The 19,215-nt window shown below is 40.8% G+C and overlaps 1 protein-coding gene across 4 annotated transcripts in view; it reads left to right on the top strand.

Annotated features, from left to right (window-relative positions):
- The first annotated feature begins 1,997 nt into the window (after positions 1 to 1,997).
- The window catches only part of LOC105250575 (transcription factor Ken 2), a 32,478-nt gene continuing 15,260 nt past the window's right edge, over positions 1,998 to 19,215 (top strand). For 3 of the 4 annotated variants that reach the window (XM_025408309.1, XM_025408306.1, XM_025408305.1), the window contains exon 1: positions 1,998 to 5,858. The gene's annotated coding sequence lies outside the window, so the exon portion shown is untranslated. The remainder of the gene's footprint in view (positions 5,859 to 19,215) is intronic. The other variant, XM_025408308.1, reaches the window with a different exon arrangement.

The raw sequence follows: 19,215 nt of genomic DNA, 5'->3' as shown, positions 1-19,215 counted from the left end.
TTTCGTGCGCCTGCAGCATCGAAATCTTTGACTTTACCGAAATTATACCGGTTTCGATTCTTGGCTCTACGTTTGATTGCGAACTACGTGTTCGCCGATCGAACGAAACTCCACGTTTCCAGGCGAGGTAACGGACATTAAACCGGCCGTGTTTACCGTCGAATCGTTCAAGCATTTTGCGATCGATTGCTCGTAAAACACCGTCGCAACCAGCGACCAGCATGTCGATATAATTCTTGATGAGAAAGAGATCCGCGGCGTCTGTGTATTTTTCGAAAAAGAGAGAGGAAGGTAGAAAAAGAAAGAAGGAAAGAATGGACGGAAGTGTTGCATGAAAAAGGGCGAGAGAAAGGAAAAGCCAGACTGATAAAATGATCGACCTGTTGTTTCGCGAACGCTTGAAAATAATGCGCCGGTTCTTTTGATTCTGGCGTGCAAAAGCTGCAAGGACAATGCAAGTTATAAGAGAATAGAAAAAGTAAAAAGAAGGAGAGTTTCATTCATACGATTTGTTAGACTACTTTTATTTTCAATCTTCACATATCTAAATTATCTTGCGTTTCATCTGAAGTAAAATGCTGCAATCTTTAATTAAAAGAGTAAGAATAAAATTTTAATTTTCAGATTTAATAATTTAGCAGATTACATTCGAAGATGGCGAATAATCAATTCAAAGATACAATAGAAGAGATGCAAAACAATATATTGCGAGTTAATATAAAAAGAAAAATGTGAATAGAATGTAGATCGATGAGTCGGCATTAAAGAAAGAAGACTCTGTTTAAAGCGTTATAATAGTAGAATAGAAAAATGGCAGAGAGAAAAGGAAGCATGATCGTAGGAGGGGCAATACCTCACCAATGCTGAGCTGGAAGAAAAAAAGGATGTATAGAAGCAGAAAAGATGGACGGAATGAGAAGGCGGAGTAAGAAATTGTATGGATACAGTATGGAGTTTGCACCAGAATGATGAATTGAAGGAAGAAAAAAAAATGAAAGAAAAGCAAGGGATGTAAAAAACGGAAGGGATAAAAGGGCGGAGTAGAAATTGCAGGTCAGCCCGAAGAGGAAAGGAAAGAAACGTGCGAAAGAGAAAGAACGGACGGAGATATGGTGGAAGGAACGTGTCAGGAAGTTGTGAAGGACGCACGAGGGACTAGGAAGAAGTGCCGAGATCGCGAAGTAATCCTTGTAGCATTTTCTCTCTCTCTCTCTCTCTCTCTCTCTCTTTTTCTGATTTTCTCTGGCTGCTTTCTTACATATTATACATATAGGCACTTATATTACACTATTGCGGCGACAAAGAGCGTCTGTATTTCGATGATTCTGCATGATAAAGACAGGGACACGGTACGTAGACCACGGTACATATTCAGCCTAGTGTGCGTATATTTCACGCGCATTATAAAGCGAAATGGAGAAAAAGATAAAGAGTTGGAATCTGAGAGAATTAAGACTAAGGGGAAGAGAGTGAGTCGGAATAGATGAAAGAGTACGAGAGAAAAGGAAAGAAAGAAAGAGAAAGAAAAAAGGAAAGAGAGAGAGACGACAATAGAGAATCATGCTCTAATAAAACGGACAGAGACCAGAGAGTATGCTCTTATCGTGACACACGCGTCTGTGCATTCTGACAGCGCACGTAAACCACACGCGTACACACATGTGATTGCTCGTATGTTTTATATATACATACATACATACATACATACATACATACATACATACATATATATATATATATATATATATACATGTATAGAGGGAGAGAGAGAGAGAGAGAGAGAGAGAAGAAAGAAAAAGAGAGAGAGAGAGAGAGAAAGAGCGACACCTCACCAATAAGACCTAGGCAAGAGAGCTATTTGTAATGCAATAGTGAGAGCACCAGTGGGGAAAGAAAGAGTGGAGGAAGGTGGTGGTAGGTGGAGCGTTATAGTGGGGGAGAAAGAGCGAGAAAGAAAGAACGAGAGATAGACGGATGCAGAGAGAGAGAGAGAGAGCAAGATAAAGTAAAAGAGAGAAAGAGAGAGAGAGAGAGAGAGTCGTTCTCGACGAAGAACCAATACTACGATCCCTTTACAAACGGACTCACGGACTCGTAAGACCTCCTTCTCTTTGGACGTAGTATATCGTAGTGAGTTCTCGATGGAGAGAGACGCGCTTTACGGACCTTCAACCCTTTCTGAATTTGCTCGTAAGCCCAAGGGACCCACCTGGACTCCTCTCTACCACTACCGATCGGCCACGCTGCTCGTACTACCACTGTCACCGTTGCCACACCACCACTACCGGCGCACGTCGCTGCACTCATTGGATACATTAGAGTATCGCTGATGTGCCACCACTACCAACGTGCCGGCAACCACCACCATCGCCGCCACCTCCTGTCGACCATCCGACTCTACCTCTCTTCGCGCTTACCTAGGACCAGACAGAGAAAGAGGGAGCGCGAGCGAGGGGGAGAGTGAGAGCGGGAGAGAGAAAGAAAGAGAGAGAAAGAGAGATTGATTGAGAGAAAGAGAGAGGTAGAGAGAGAGTGAGAGAGGGTCCCGGCTTTGCGCAAAAGTTACGACGGAGCGAAGAGCAGTGAGACACACCGCGGAGACCGGAAGAGAACCCTCTCTCCCTGAAGAAGTCTTCTGACAAGAGGAGCGAAAGAGAGAGAAAGAGAGAAAGAGAGAGAGAAAGAGAGAGAGAGAGAGAGAGATTAAAAAAAGAGGGAGGTGGACAGAGAAAAGAGAGAGAGAGAGAGAAAGAGAGAGAAAGACAGAGAGAGAGAGAGAGAGAGAGAAAAAAAAGAGAGAGAGAGAGAGAGAAAGAGTTACAGTAAACAGACTTGCAGAAAACATACGTCGTTCTAATCGAGAGTGTCACCGCTTGTGCGAGCGCGGAAGTGAGTTACAGACCATCACGAAAACCGACAACAAGCATCCTCGCACCTTGTTGCATGGGGACACGTGCTGCGACGTCTTCTCCTCTTGAAATATCCCGCAGGATCAACTCGTTCGGATCTCTTACCGTCACTTGTGATCAAAGCGACTTTTCACCGTGGACCCTTTCAGACAGCACCTCGTCATGTTGTCATCCTCAACATTTTTGCGCGTGACATATTTGAAAATACTACCCGTGTGACACGTGATTACTCGCACGTGTTTTCGCCAGCACACGTGCTTCTCGATCGGACACATCCAAGAGGGAAGAGACTCGAGAAAGGTGTACGAAAGCCTTTTGACAGTTCCAGCTTGCGTGTCAAGACTTAGCCGCTGTCTTTCGAAAGTTCGATTTGGTCCTGTGATGATTGACGCTTGTCGAGAAGAGACATAAGGAAGTGAGAAAGGAGCAGCGGGAGGAGAAAAGGAGAAAAAAAAGAAGCGAGGGGAGAAAATTGAGGAAGAGGAAGAAGAGGAAGAAGAAGCAGAAGAGGCCTCTAAGCGGAGACCAGGACTCGCCGCACGCTCGCCGCTTACGTATCAGCAAGAGCGGGCCGCGTTGTGTAAGAGCTGAAAGTAAAAGTTGAAACCGCCGTGACTCGAGCTCGCGGGAGCGCGTGCTGCGCGCGCTAAAATCCGATCCTGCCTCTCGTAAGCTGCGGGCACAGCCGAATATCTCTTGCCTCTCTCTTTCTACTCGTCTTTCTCCGGTGACTTTTCTGTGTTCTTTCTCCTAAAGATAGACGGAAAAGAGAGACAGAAGTAGAGAAGGAGAGAAAGACAGAAAGAGAGAAAGAAAGAGAGAGAGAAAGAGAGAGAGAGCTCGCGCGCGGGTGTGTGTGTGTGATATATACGTGTGTCTGCGCGTCCGGATTCGCATAATCGCGGACGCCTCTTGGACGCCCTTGACGAGAAACGCCGCGGAGGACGTGGAGGATCTATCCGTGGAAGTCGGAGAGGGCGTGCTAGGGAAAGAACAAGGTGAAGAGAGAAGAGGGACGGCGCTCTCCGTTGATTGCGTAACGACGTTTTCTAGTCCGCTGCTTCGCGAAATACGCTCGCGCGGTATTTCGCTCGCGCGCTCGCTCGCGGAGGTGGTGTATCTGCGCGCGTGGTGTCCCGTCGTTGTCGTCGAAAAACGCGAGGTACATAATCGCGGTGGTAACAGCGCGAGAACGAGCGATGGAAAGTAATAGCGCGTTTCACTCCGTCCAGGGCGAAACGCGAGTGTTCAAGGTCACCGTCGTTGCCATATCCCACCGGTAATCCCTCCATTTCCGGAGTTAGCGGAGAGAGCGGTCTTTATCAACGTCATCATCATTATCATCATCGTCGTCATCATAATTATTATCGTTATTGCCGTTGTCATCGTCAACTGGGTAGCACCACCGCGGTGGAAGGACTCGGCGCGGAATTTGCGTGCGAATTTAACCTGTCTCTCTCTCTCTTTCTCTCTCGGTTCGCGATCGACAGCGCGCTCGCTTTTACCTCGCCGCCTCGTCCGGGCGCAAGAAGTTTCGCAAAAGGGATTACAACACGCAGAAGAGAAAGGAGACAAACAGACGGAAAGGGAGACGCGGAAGGGAAAAGGACAGCGAAGAAAGAGAGAGACAGACCAAGACGGAGAGGGAGACAAGGGGCAAGAGGAGGAGGAAGAAGAGGAGGAGGAGGAGAAGGAGAGGAACATACCGCGATACGACACCCGTGTGCGGGAAAACCGCAGGAGGAGGACACGGATCTCTCGCGCGGAGGACGGGAGTCCTCGCGACCGTCGCGTGGTTCGACGACGAGGACGAGGAAGGCCGGAGGAAGTCGGAGGGCTCGCTCTCTCGGAACGAGGAGAAAGAGGCGGAGGGCAGACGGACCGTGTAGGACGGGTCTGAAAGACGATCCGGATGTGGCGAGAGCCGCTCGCTTTCCGCTCTACCGCTCTCCCGTCGATCGTTACCGACATTGAATTCGCGAAGGAGAGCATCGTCGCCGTCGTCCGTTCTGTCGCGCGGGAAATTTGCTAATTCGCGATAAAGGCATTCGTCGGAGAACCGCCACCACGGGGGGGACGCGCGACTCGAGACAGAATTAAAAGCGCGTTTAAAAAGGTTAGCGGAATAAAAAAGGCGCGCGCGCGAAAGGATAAGAGAAAGGAATAGGAGCCACCTCCGAGTCCTTGAGAGTACCCAACGAGTAAAAGTGCCGCGCGCAGAGAGCCAGCCGGTTGACCCTGGACAGTCAACGGAGCAGACTTCGCGAAAAAAGTTCTTCGCTCACCGTCATCGTCGTCGTTATCGTTGCCGTTGCCCTTCGTCGAGGGGAAACGTCATCGCGGAAGGGTCGTCCTCAAGAATCTGCTCGTTCCGCGCAATCCATTTATCGGGTACGACGCGCGTTGCGCGTACCACGTGTGTGTGACATCGCGCGAGCGCGCGTTCGAAAGAGAGGCCGAACGGAACGCGACGACGAGGTGGATCGGAGGAAACAGCTGACCGCGAAGGAATCAGCCGAGGGTCAACAAAAATCCGACGATCTCGTCCAACTGGATCTCGAGATTAATTCTCCTTTGATTTTTCGCCGAAGAACCAAGTGCAAAGTGTGATACATAAAGTGTCGCCGATTTTTCTCGACAATCCGAATTGGAGTACCTTTCGTGCTTGAGTTTCTCTTTCTCGTTCGACGTTGTTGCTACTGATCTGTTTTCTCTCGTGCTCTCAGTGGGTGATCCATGCCGTGGAGTATCAATGTACGTCACGTGTCCACAGCGTCGTTCACGTTGCCGCTGTCACGGGATCTCGGCTCGTCGTCGCCGGCTCGCAAGGAGGATGCCTCCACGTGATTCCACGAGATAATCCCGAGGGATATATATATATATATAACGCGTCGCGTCGCTCATCCTGGATACCGATCGCACGTTGGATAGCAGCAGAAAAAGCGTAAGGTGAGAAACATGAACTACCTAACTCTTACGGGTACGTTGATGATTACATCAAATTCCTTCTTTCTCCTCAAGAATCTATTTTTTTTTATAAATATCGAACCGATGTCAGCTGATGCATCTTCTCATCGTGTTAATTACGCGATCGCCCTGATAGATTCTCGAGTAAAGTCTGCATTGCATAAGACGATTGAGAAATTAGCACGTTTGCCGCCACATGCATCGCCGTATTTCTCACGTCAGCGATATGTTTTACGCTTGTATCGGCGGCCAAACTTTATGTAAACAATCGACAGGTGCTGTAAATGTCTTGTACCGCATCGACAAGTGCAGGTAAACCGCCGGTACACTATAAGTTTTATTTTCTCACGCCGGTCGTGTACCGCTGGCGATATATGCGGCGGTGAACATGTCAATTTCATTGTTGTTTTCTGGCGAGTCGAACAATTTCGAACATATCGTTCAGATGAAGGTTTAAAGGCAAATTGTATCATGGTGCATAATGTTTTGATGCCACAAAGAGATGGATCGAATAGAGTGAAAGAGAGTAATTAAAGATAAATTTCGTTAAAGATAATTCTCTCGGGTTAAATGCTCTCGATTGGATCTTTCTCTCTGTTATTGCACCCGATATTTCGATAGTAGGTGACTTTCGCGCTGCTAGCTCGAGCCTGAGTTAAGGATGATCGATGATGTAATGTTGACATGAGCGTTGGAAAATGTTTGCAGCCACTTTTACGGATATGATAGGATAAAGTGAAAAGATACAGATATCGATCCATGCGACGACAATCGACGCTTAGTTACGCGAAATACACGACGATAGCGATTCTTTTCGTTTCCACTGACATGTGTACTGGATTTCCGTTTGTATTCAGGGACGACGTTCAATCTTTCGTCAAGTCTTTGGCGACTTATCGCCGCAAAATGACTTATTGCCATCCAAAAGGATAAAATTGCGGGCGATAATGAGGCAATTGTCCCGCGACAATCCGGTCGAACTCGCTTGAATTTTGATTCGCGATTGGATGCAAGAGATAGACAGTGTAAATTAATGCGACGACGTAATTGGTAGCAAAAACGAGATGGCAAGACCTAACGCGCCGCGAGGGACAGGTAGATGGATTGCGGCGAACCACGCCGACAATGGGAAAATATGATCGGTGCTGTTATGCCATCGAGCACACAAGTGACATAGTTATTGCTTCTTAAAAAGAAGAGAAAAAAAATATTATTTTTGTCCACTTAAAGCTCCGAGCTTAAGTGCCGAGCAATAATTATATTCGTTGAGCCAACCAAACGCAAATTTTCGCTTGTCGCGCGGATATTTATTTCGTGTAATTCTAAGATTTCACGAAAAACGTATATGTCAGACATAAACATAATGCACATATACGATCGCAGAAAAGGCTGTTTGTTCGCATAACTCGATACGCGAGAAAGAGATAAATTATTCGATATTGGTGCGCAGTTAAAAAAAAAAGAATATTTATTATAATGCAAATAAAAAGTGTGAATAATAAACGAATGTATGCCGAGTGCATTCTTGACAAATAAACATGTCATATTAATCCTTCTGCTCATCAATTCGATCAGATTCGTAGAAATTTTGAGAGTCAGCTGTTTTATTTAAAGATATCTTGAAAAACAGGAAAGCAAGAAAAACAGGAAACGTGAGTAAAGCCGACTATCACAGCGACGTGAATAAAGCGCGCTTAATATCATACGCAGCTTATAACGAGCTATAAACTCTCTCGCGAGAAAACTTCTTTCGAGCATAATAATTCAAGTTCATAGTGGCGGCACCATGGAGTCGCGGATTATTATAGACGAGTTGTGTAATCGTTTTTAAAGAGAAAAAAAAAAGAAAAAAAAAGGAAGAAACGACGAGCACCGCTCTTCGCGCGAAACCAATGCGGTCATCAATGGCGCGGAATGACGAATCGGAGAGAAAAAGCGATCTCTATTCAAGGTCGCGTATCGAAAGGTGCCTTTGCGTTCGCCATTTCGCATTCATCTTGCCATTATCTGTCAGAGACGCGAGAGTACGGCGCTCGATCTTACGTAGTGCACATAGAGACACGTACGCATTGAATATATACCGCGAATGCAACAGAAATCATCGCCGGATTCTGAAAAGGTGAACCAGTTGAAATTCCGGATTTCTTCTACTTTTTGCGTTGCCCATGTTTCTTTATTTTGTAGCGAAAATAATCGTGCTGTAAAAAAGCATATTCGGTAAACACAACAGTCCTGACGCGTGCAAATTTTCTTTTTTCAAAATACACGTTAGCAACATATACATAAATTATTTAGATGTTATTTAAAAAAATATATTTTTACTATAGAAATTTTAGTTTCTTATTAGAGTTTTTTTTTTGCGTCTTTTTTATAGCTCAAAATTTATTTATTCCACGTTATTTTTTACATATATGCAAATCATTTTGAAACCACAATTTCTCGTCTTGTGAATTTTGTTTTTTTATTCTATCTCTTCTAGCATTATTTTATACAAAAAGATTCCAACTTTATATTAAAAAAATCATCTCGATTAAAATTCAAGAAGAAATTGAAGCAAACTTTCTTATTCGATTAAAAATTGGCAATAACGTTGGCAATAACAGCTGATAATCAATGTTTACGGGCATTTAACGTAAATCGCAATATTTTTTTTTTTTATTATTGTTAATATTTGCTATTCTATTCGATTTGGGTAATCTACACATCGGGGACCTAATTCGCAACAAAGATTTATGGCCAAATCATTTAACGCACGGCACAAAACGATTCGACGATCGTTATTCGCGCCATCGAATACCTTCCACATCGTCACTCTCCTCAAATTTACCGAAGTCATTTTCGCGAATGATTAGCGCGACGTGCAATTACCACATTATGTAGCCGTGAAAAAAGATGAGCAAAAACTTCTCTGCAAACTCTAACGAGCAAGGATTATAAGTAATTAATATCCATTCGCATCGATACGTGCTAATTGAAAGAGATATTTTAAATATTGCGTATAACATTTCGATGGATTCATGCCTACGTTATTCGGAAAAAATAATGATATTGAATTTAAAAGACTTCTCTGTAATTGCGAAAGCAATCATTTATAGTCGCAAATTTAATAGATATATAAAGGCTGTTATTTTTCAAAATTATATCGCTATATCGTTTGCATCATTCAACATTTTTCGGGAAATTGATTTGCTTCTAAATGAAATTAATCGGCAACGAGATAGGAAGGGATTACGAGATTGATACAATTAATTAATGAGATAACGGATGACTTTATGATTTGCGATATTATCGAATACGAGGTGTAACGCGCATTTAATACGCCTTGATATCAATCGGTCGATATCTGACGTAGTAAATGGGAGCGAATCAGGAAATGAATCATATCCAATTCACGCTAAATAAATTGACTTAAACAATTCTCATCAATGATGGGCAATCTATCGGATCGATTTAATCGTATCGAAATTTCTACTCATCTTTAAGAGAAATGACTCGTTAATAAATAGAAAGAATGCCATAATACGCAAAGATATCGCAATTATTCGTCAATGACTGTATTGAAAATTATTTCGCTATTATCGCAATTATTTCGCTATTATCGATGTCATTAACGTGAATATTGCGAGATAAATGCAATCGAGATAACAGTCGCATCAAGTTCTAATTGGATATTCGTGAACCTCTTATCGATTTTAATCGTTTATTTTCAAAATAAAGACGGTATAAACTCGCGCGATCCAGTTTTCTGTCAACAATTGAAATTACAGTTACATGTGACGATAATTATAATTTATATAAAATATATCATATATATTAATTACAGATAGCCATTAATAGTTTGATAAAATAGTGGCATGCGACTCGTATCTACGTCGACTGCGATTCAGGTCGAAGAAAGACAATGCACTTTTCTGGGTGTATTTCACTTTGAGGCTTTTCTATCATCCACGGTTCGCGTCCGTTGCTTTCTCAGACGTTTCTTCCTCGCATACGCGATAGGACGCTTATTAAGACAGCGCGTTCCCGCCGTGGATTGGCCGAACCGGCGTGTTAAATAAAGTTGCAATTAAGAGAGCTAAAAGCTAGGCTGACTGTACGCCTTCTCAAGGCCTCGGGCCTCGCCAGAGCGTACTTCCGCTTCTGATTAGCTTCCTCTTTTCCCACATCGTCCTCGCCGAGCTCTCCTTCTCTCTCCGCTCGCCTACCTTTTCTTTCCTCCGTCATTTCTCTCTCTCTCTCTCTCTCTCTCTCTCTCTTTCTTCTCATCATTCTTCTCCTTCCTCATTTTTTTTTCTCCTCTCCGTTTCCCCTTCACATCTCTCTTTATCTCCCGCCTGTGCCTTATCTCCGCACCGTGGGAATCCGCGCGTGCGATTCGCGCCGCGAGAGAGGAAGTTCTTATTCCTGTTTCTCTCGCACGTCGCTTTCGTGCCCTCGCGATCGATTCGGACAATGACTTGTCGCTGGATCCACTTGTTGATTCTATCGCGCCGCGTGTTACTATCTCCCTAGAGTTGTAAGACCAGTTGTAAGCTGGATATCGCAAGAATCCAATCGTCGCGTTTGATTAAGGAAATCTATATCTGAAGATTATATCGAGAAAATAATTCAATCGTTGGACCTTTGGAATCATTGATATCGTGGATCACATACGTCATCGAAGACTTAAATCATCAACGAAAGCTGATGCGGTCATAATCGATCATAACGACTATTAAAGTTATAATTGCAGATTATATATATATTGATTAATAATAAGCATCATGTCGATATCGATGTCGCGGAATTTCTAGAATTTTTAGAGCGACACTTTCGAACCGCGTTTGATTTATTTTTAGGGCTCCCTTTGGAAATTTCCCATCGGATAGCCAATCCAATCAGACAAGCACGACGCGATGTCTGCGCAATATCGATCTAATCCGGGCGCGGTTATGACGCGTGATAGAAGGACGATACTTTATCTGGACTCTCTGGATTGGCGGGGGACACATGCGAGACCCCGGAAACGTGCGATGCGTGGCGCTAGCGATTTGCATAAAGCGGCGCAAAATTGCAAGTTTACGAACGCGCGGCGAATAAATTTACGTAGATAATGCTCCCTATCTACGCATATTGGCGCGTAAAATCATGTTGGGTATCGTGACTTTGTTAACGCGCCGAAGGATTCTATAGCGTGAGAATCCTTCTGGATTGAAGGCACGTTTCTCTGAGCACGTTTTTCGTCCGCCATTCCTTAGGATTTCGACCATCTCAGGATTGCGAGTGAATTCTTTTCAACAAGACTACGAAAGTCATGCTGTGAATCGAAAAATGCCGTCATTATCGCTTGCGTCGTGTCGACTATTATCATTTGCGGCGAGAGGCTTTAATTTCAAGCAAATTATTCGCGACTATCCAAAAAACTTGTCGTGTTATTGAAGGAATTTTCTAATCAGGTAATTATAAAGGGAGAAATGATCTAGAAAGGGATAGGAGATAGATAATAAAATTAATAAAATTAATCGTAAGAATCGGTACAATGTTAATCGCAGATAGTCCTTGGCAAATTTAATTGTGTACCAGCTGATATAATTCATTTATCGAGATATATACATTCGTGCGACATTTATCAATATGACATTAAATTTTAACAGATTTAAGTCGCTCTTCTAGTCATCGTACTTTTTCAAAAATTAATTTCTTGTCCTAGACAGAAATTAAATTTGCAATTGAAAAATGCCGTTTAAAAAAACCTCTTTTCTCGATATATATATGTCAATAAATTGAGACTTAATAACTACATAAAAGAGGTAATTGTCGCTCAAGTTGGAACGAGCTAACGCGTTCTGACAATTTTATCAACATTTCGACTAATCGAGGATCGAAATTCACCACTTTTCTCGCGGCGGTTACAGGGGCTTGCGAAAAGCGTGACTTTAACGTGATTTAGGACGTTAGAACGAAAATGTTTCGTTCGCCGCGTACACTTTCACCTGAGAGCCGAGTCGTGCCGAATTGGCAGGTACGATTACGACGGCCGATGAAATTTCCGTCGATTGTATAAAATACGGCTGTTCACGTGTGTGTTGTGCGCCGTCCTAAATATCACGTTCAAAATGAGCCTCGTGAACAAAACGCTACTCGTCGCGGCTCGCGAAGAAAGTTTCGCGCGCATTCCTATTTTTAACTCCCCCGCCACGTCCCTACGTAATCGAGTATAAACCCGTCTTCCCAGACGTGTCGCAACCTTGAAAGTTTGGCTCTCGACAGACCTGTAAATTTCTTACGGAGTTTAGCCGTTCGTCACACATTACTCCGTGCACGATGTACGCACGAAGCTCAAAATGATTTATCGACTAATATTGCAGGTCAGGAGATTTCATATTTGCTGTGAACAAAAATCATGGGCCTACATTACCACCTGACGTGTGCTCTCATAAATTATGTTAACCTTTTTTCTGTTTAACTTTCATTTTTAAACATGTAATCTTTTTTAAATACATCCAACACGTTTTAAAATACGCTCAAGTTGTGATATATAAGTTGGAATCGAGATCACATTTATTTTCGAATTTTTTGGATTAATAATTTTTATTAAATTATTAATAAAAAATGTATCGTGATAAATAAATAAAAAATATAATGATAAATAATTGAAATACGTATTCGTAAAGGAAGAAATTCCTAATTTTATAATTAGAAAATGTATGATGCATTTAGATCGATTATATTCTGAATCATTATGTATTGATAAATTTAAAACTTGTTGCGAATATAAATGCAAGAAACATGTTTTACCGTTGCATACGGATATTCGATGTACATTTTAAATTAAAACATTTTCGCTGGAAAAGATTCATGTAGCACCAGCTATCTGTTACCTCACGCACATAAAAAATCATCGCTTGAATTATACATTTTCTACGATTAGATTCGAATAATTTAATACATAATATTTTACGAAAAAGAGCCTGGTCCCATCATTATTCTGTTATTCAAGAGTTCGAATTGCACAGAAAAATGTCGATTATTCTCTAGTCTTTGACATTGTTCGCGACTTGCGGTTACGAGGAATGAAAAGATCGCGAATCGAGGAAGGAACGTTAATTTTCCCTTACATTCGCTGGGACGTGATATTACACGAAATTATTCGCCACCGGAATTATTGCGCAATTTTACGCAGCCTTGGCTAAAATACCTGAAGCCAAGTCTATGCGCGACGGTGTCCGGCAGGTCGTAACGGAGAATTATCGCAAAGCCGGAATCGCATGACAGAAGTGCGCGCTCGCGAGAAAATACGGGCGAGAAAACCCTCTCCTCGTCCCCCCCTCGCAGAAAATCCGCGTCGCATACGTTACATTAGCACGTGTGTGCACACATACACATCCACACACTCGTATAAATATGTTTATGCACGTATACGTCGCCTCTGCAGGTACATACATGCGCTTTAATCGGCGGCGACCGCCCGTATGGTATTTCGCTCGCTCTCGGTTCACGGGGGCCCGTCGTTCCCCGGACTCGTGGCGATTGTAAATCTCTCGCGCTCTTGGGGCCCCTCGAGCGGGCGGCCCGAGTTTGTACAGCGAGTAACAGCGGCGAGTACCTCTACCTCCGCCAACCCTTTCTACCTTTCCTTTCACTTTCATCTATCGCGGGCCCCGCTTGTTGTACACTCGACGAGGCCCCTTCGGGACTCACTCACTCACTTGCCGCCGCCCGCCTGCCTGCTACACCGCCTCCGTCTAACGTATATACGCGATGAAGAAAAAAGGATTGTATTATTGAAGAAACGGTAGCGAGAGGGAGAGAGAACTTTACAGTGTCGGTGCCTGATGTGGGTATCCAACGGATGAAGAAATTCACCGGCTTGACTTTCTAGCGTGGCTTTATCTTCTAAAGGAGAAGTTTGCGAGATAATGAAAATATTAATGACCTGACATTTTGAGTGGTATCTCGATTGAATAAATACAAGATGGCTGGAGAGATGGAGATCAAGCGATATGATCGAGGATGGATTAACACGCGTTTTCTTCTCCGTGTAATAGATTTTTTCTTTCTAGATCTCGAAAGATCGTGTTACATATACAGCACACGGGAAATCTTGATTATTAAAATTACCATACTTCGCGTAATAGCTCAACGAGGATAGTCTAATAACGAGCCAATTGACGTATGCCTTTAAGAGGGATCGTTTACGACGCTGAAAAAATGCGCTAGGAAAATAAACACGCAATTACGTTCATAACCGCGCATCGTAGTTTGCTACTGGAGTTTTTTAGCAAGTCGCAATTTCGCCTTGCTTATGGACAAACTCGAAACGCAAGAACCTATTCTCGGTTCACGTAGGGACTAAACGAAGTACGTATTGCGTTACAACTTCATCTTCTGCCTCAGATCTGCAGAACGTGAAATGAAATTTTCGAAAATCATCACACATGTTTTTTTTTTTCAATCATACATTTTTGGCCAACTCGTTGATCCGCTCATTTTCGTCGACAAGAATATTGTTTTCGTGAATATTAAAAGAAAGATTAAAATATATACATTCAAGAATGTTTATGATTTATTATTAAACATAGTAATTTTGTCATTAAACATAGTAATTTTTCCTAGCATTGCAATCGGAGAATATTAAATATGAATATAAATCGCGGTAATTCTGTATATTATACATAATTAAAGATATTATACATAATTAAAGATATTAAATATGCAAATGCAAGTCCATGATATGATTTATACGCTTCATTATTTATAAATCAGAATATAAATGTCATCGAGGATTAGAGGCGTTTGAGAAGTAAAAGGTTGAATCTTCAATACGAAAAAGGCGTACATCTTCGAAATTATATTGGTACGTTGCGTTGCACCTTTATTGTACGCACCGGTGCGATGCTCGAGGAGAACTGTAATTTCGAAGCAACGACTTGTGCTTGAAATGTTGTACGTCCCTATTGTATCTCGCATGAAATATGGCCGGTCGAGGGGTCGGGCGACAGTGAAAGTGTCCTAATTTTGGGTCGCGAAAGAGTTCACGCGGGGCCACGAACTACTATACTAATACAACGTATGTAGACTTCTTACTGACACGCACCTTTATTATTCCATTACGTTTCGTTACAAACGCATAAATATTTATTAACGAAAATAATATAAGATATATACGTGTTTAATGTCTAATAAAACGTATTACATCACGTTGAAAATATCGGCGCAACTGGTTAGATAGATAACCAGAATTGAAGAGAGAGGAAAGCAATAAGTGACTTTACGCCATGTTTTGAAACGATAAAGTTTCAATTTTCCTCGTATCTTTTATAAGTCATACGTTACATTATTTTCGTTATATTTTTACAATTTTATCTTTGAAATCCAGTACTGTATCTTGAATATAAAGTTAATTATATTATTTGTAAATTTTTGTAGCACGTTTAAAGCAGTAGTCCAGCTTAAATCTTGAATAAACCTTTAAACGAACAATAGAAAATCGATCGTTGAATATTGCATATACGTTTTAGAATGTCAATGAAGATATAAATAATTAAATAGTAATAAGCATTTTAATGTTTGTCGCTTCTCTCTATGAACTTCCGTTTCATGGTAATATATTACTTAATCAATGCTTCCATTGAGTTACCATTAATTTGCAATTTAGAATTTATTAAAACTTATTTAGAAAAATTACAAAAATTTATATTTATAATAATATTCGTGTATTATAAATTAAAAGCATTTCGATAATTGCGTTATACGAATAACAGGCAGGAAAGAGCATTTTGTAATAAAATATAAAATCTGTATTCAGTTTTGATGTACATAATTGCAATTTAAATTGATATCGATGAATGCAATAGCGCGTTATAAGTGTGGCAATTAAATAGCGTTAATAAATTTATTAGAGAGAGAGAGAGAGAGAGAGAAAGTTTTAAATAAATTTATTAGAGAGAGAGAGAGAGTTTTCCGCTGGCGAGAGAGAAATTTTTGTTGGCGCGTTTGTTTGGCCACGTGGATTTTATTTCATAAAATCCGCGAATTATGAAACAGAAATGACTTGTTTGTCGCCGGTAATCTGCTCGGTTTCCCGACTTCCTCGCGCGTTTTCACCCGCACATCCGCCCGCGTTCGCGGAGGCGGACTTTCTTGCTTACGTGCTCGCTTACGTACGGCACGATGCGCTCTCGTATATCTATAGCTAACTGCCAACGTAATTTCTCCTTCGCCATTGTTACTCTCAAACGATCTCGCAATCGTCGTCTCCCTCCTATGACATGCTAATCATCCTCGGTGCTCGTTACGTCGCGCATCACGTAACGTACGACCCAAATAACGGATTTCATCTCGTTTTCGACAGCGTCAATGACAGTCGTTCATCTCTCACGGCCATTGCAAAAGGCTTGTTCACGGTCGATTAGTCAAAAGCGAAGTCTAAACTCGGAGAAAATTGATGCACGTGGCGGAAAAGCGATTTGTTAACTCTTGAGATAATCCTTTACGCTTAATGTCTTCATTACTTACTCGTTTATTCTCATAATAATCGCAATTCTGAGATTTAATAGTCATTTCATGTCGATAATATTAATTACAGTATCGATTTACTAAAGTGTGGACTTTAGTACACTTATACACGTGTGCAAATAAAACGATGATTGTTTAACATAAGCATGCGAATCGTAAGATAAGATAGTAAAAATACATGCGCGTGTGTGTGTTTTTTCAATGAAGATTTTTATGACTCCAAATAGTATTTATATTGTATGTCGCAGCCATCGTATAATAGTATTTACCGAATATTTTCGTTTCATTGAAAGCGAAAAGCTACTTTGTATTTCTTAAATTGTCTTATGCATGACCTCAATCTCATCGATATATTCGCACCATTTAGCATTTAGATTTGCGCTCGCATTTCAATAAATGCACGGAAGTCCATTGGCAATTCGAATACATAACTGTGACATTCGGATTGACTGGTCAAGGCTGCGTCACAAATGATTCACAACTCATTACCGACTTATAGTTTCAAGAGGAGCGAACTCTTCAACTGCATCATGTGGATCAGCGAAAGAATTATGTTAAGATGCAATTCTACGCGTTTGAATAAAGCAGAGGAAAAATGACAAGAGACTTTCTTAGACCGGTTACTTTTTTTCTCTTCTTTTTAAATTATTATAAATACCTCATCATCATCTTATTTATGAAAAACAAAGTTTCGAATTAAGATTTTTATTAAATAATAATGTATTCTTAATAAAATATAAATTGCGTCATGAATAATAAAGTTAAAGGTTCGAATTTTCGACAGAATCTTCAATAGAAAATTTCACAAATGTTGAGCTTTATATTATAGAGAGATCTTGATTACAATATTTGATTTGAATGCTGTTTTTCGAGACTGCTGAAATCGCCACAGTTTCGATTCGAGTGTAACTTTAGTCGCGCTTTGTGCATCTTTCCGAAAGAGACAAAGAGACTTTCTATTATTATAGAGCACTTTACGGTATATGCTTTTAGCGGCGCATATGTAGACAATAAAAGTGTCGAGCTATTTTCCTGCATTACAAACGATGAATTAATACTATTAGAAAATAATAATTTATTTATGTGTTAAAATTAAAATCGAAAATATTTGAAATAATTTATAAGCAACAAAATATTTGAGAATATTATTTTCACGAGATTATACTCATTCTATTTATTCTTCTTTTACGTCTTACATCTCTCAAATTCTTTCCATTCAAGCTTTATTAAATTATGCTAATTATGTTTGTAAATTAGCATTATATAAAAGATGGTTAAACATTATATAAAAGATTAGTATTGACATACATAATACAAGAAATACTATTTTAAATACAAGATTTCAAATATTATTTAAAATAGATATGTAAGAATTTGTTTCTTTTAAAACAAATATTTCAGTTAACTAGAATTAACATTTTAAACAAATAGTTCCTATATTTGTATCTATTGTCCTCGTCGAAAAATTTAAATAATTTTGAATAATATTTCAAAACAAAAATACACATTTAACGATTATTTTTTTAAATCTGCATTTGAAATGTGCCCACCACTGCGAATAGAGCGCGTTAGCGACAAGTCTCCACCCACATTGTGAGATCATTGCGATTACGTAAGTGTCCAGTCCGTGATGTGGACAGGCATACAAGTATCGTATGGTATATCGCTTCGATGGACGTACGCATTGTTTTACCTTGCGTGCAATTCTGCACGGTACAGTCGAAATTCGCAAAAAGGTAGGAAATTCGCGACGCGGGTGAAGAGATCATCGTGGGTGTTTTTGAGCAGAGATAAATTTCGATACAAGCGAAAGGCTATTGCGGGATATCTCTAGGAAATAATGATTTATTTATTTGTTTTCAAAGAAAAGCTGCGTGTCGCAGATAATACGAGACGAACGAGGATACCTTATCCGGGATTTTCTCGGCCATATCGTGATGCAAATTAAACGATAATATCTGATGATAGCTGAAACATAATCGGAACGTCGTTAATATTTAAATTACGTATGAACGTTACCTCGAATTATAATAATTATCTGTACGAGTCCCTCCCTCTCGTTATTCGCGTGCAATTTGAAAGGATCGCGACAAGCGGGTGTGGTGATGCGTCTTTAACAGGATGCACTTTTCTCTCGTCTTTACATAACATCTTTATAAAGCTGACAGACTTATCTTCACTATGCTTATAAAACGAGTGAGGAATTAACTTCATATATAAAATGCTCGCTAATAAACAATTTCGAATTGATCAAAGAATCTATAGAAATGAATAATAAATGAATAATAATAAAAAATGAATAATAATAAAAAAATGAATAATGAATGAAAAATGAATAATAATAAAAAATGAATAATAATTTGGTATACTCAATATGTAATTAAAATCTCTAAGCGAGATCTTTTAATTCAAATGTCAAGTATATATTTGAAAAGTAAAAGATGCACAATCGATCGCGACGAATAAAATTATGTAAGCGCGAAGGCTTAGATGAAATCGTCGATCTGTCCGACGAGTTTAATCGATTCCCTCGGACGATTCGAGCGATATCGATCAACGGCGGTGTTTTCTCGTCGACAAAGTCGACAACTAGGCGGATCTGTCCGCGAGGAGAAACGACAACGTAACAACGATGGAAATAGGAATAATTATTCAAGGCTGCCACGCGGCACAACAAGAATTGTCTGATTAGCTATGTAGATGAAAGTCACGTTACGATTAAAGTGTGACGGCTATCGCGATAAACGATCGTATGGAATTCTATACAAGTATCCTACGTTGCGCTTCCGGCGATGGCGAGCAGATAGCGGCTGCAAAAATCGTCACTCGCGATAGTATCGGT

This window comes from Camponotus floridanus, unplaced genomic scaffold, assembly GCF_003227725.1.
Source record: "Camponotus floridanus strain SB8 unplaced genomic scaffold, Cflo_v7.5 scaffold20, whole genome shotgun sequence".
NCBI classification, from domain to species: Eukaryota; Metazoa; Arthropoda; class Insecta; order Hymenoptera; family Formicidae; genus Camponotus; species Camponotus floridanus.
The sequence above is the reverse complement of the archived record's forward strand: the minus strand, read 5'-3'. Positions and strand labels throughout refer to the sequence as shown.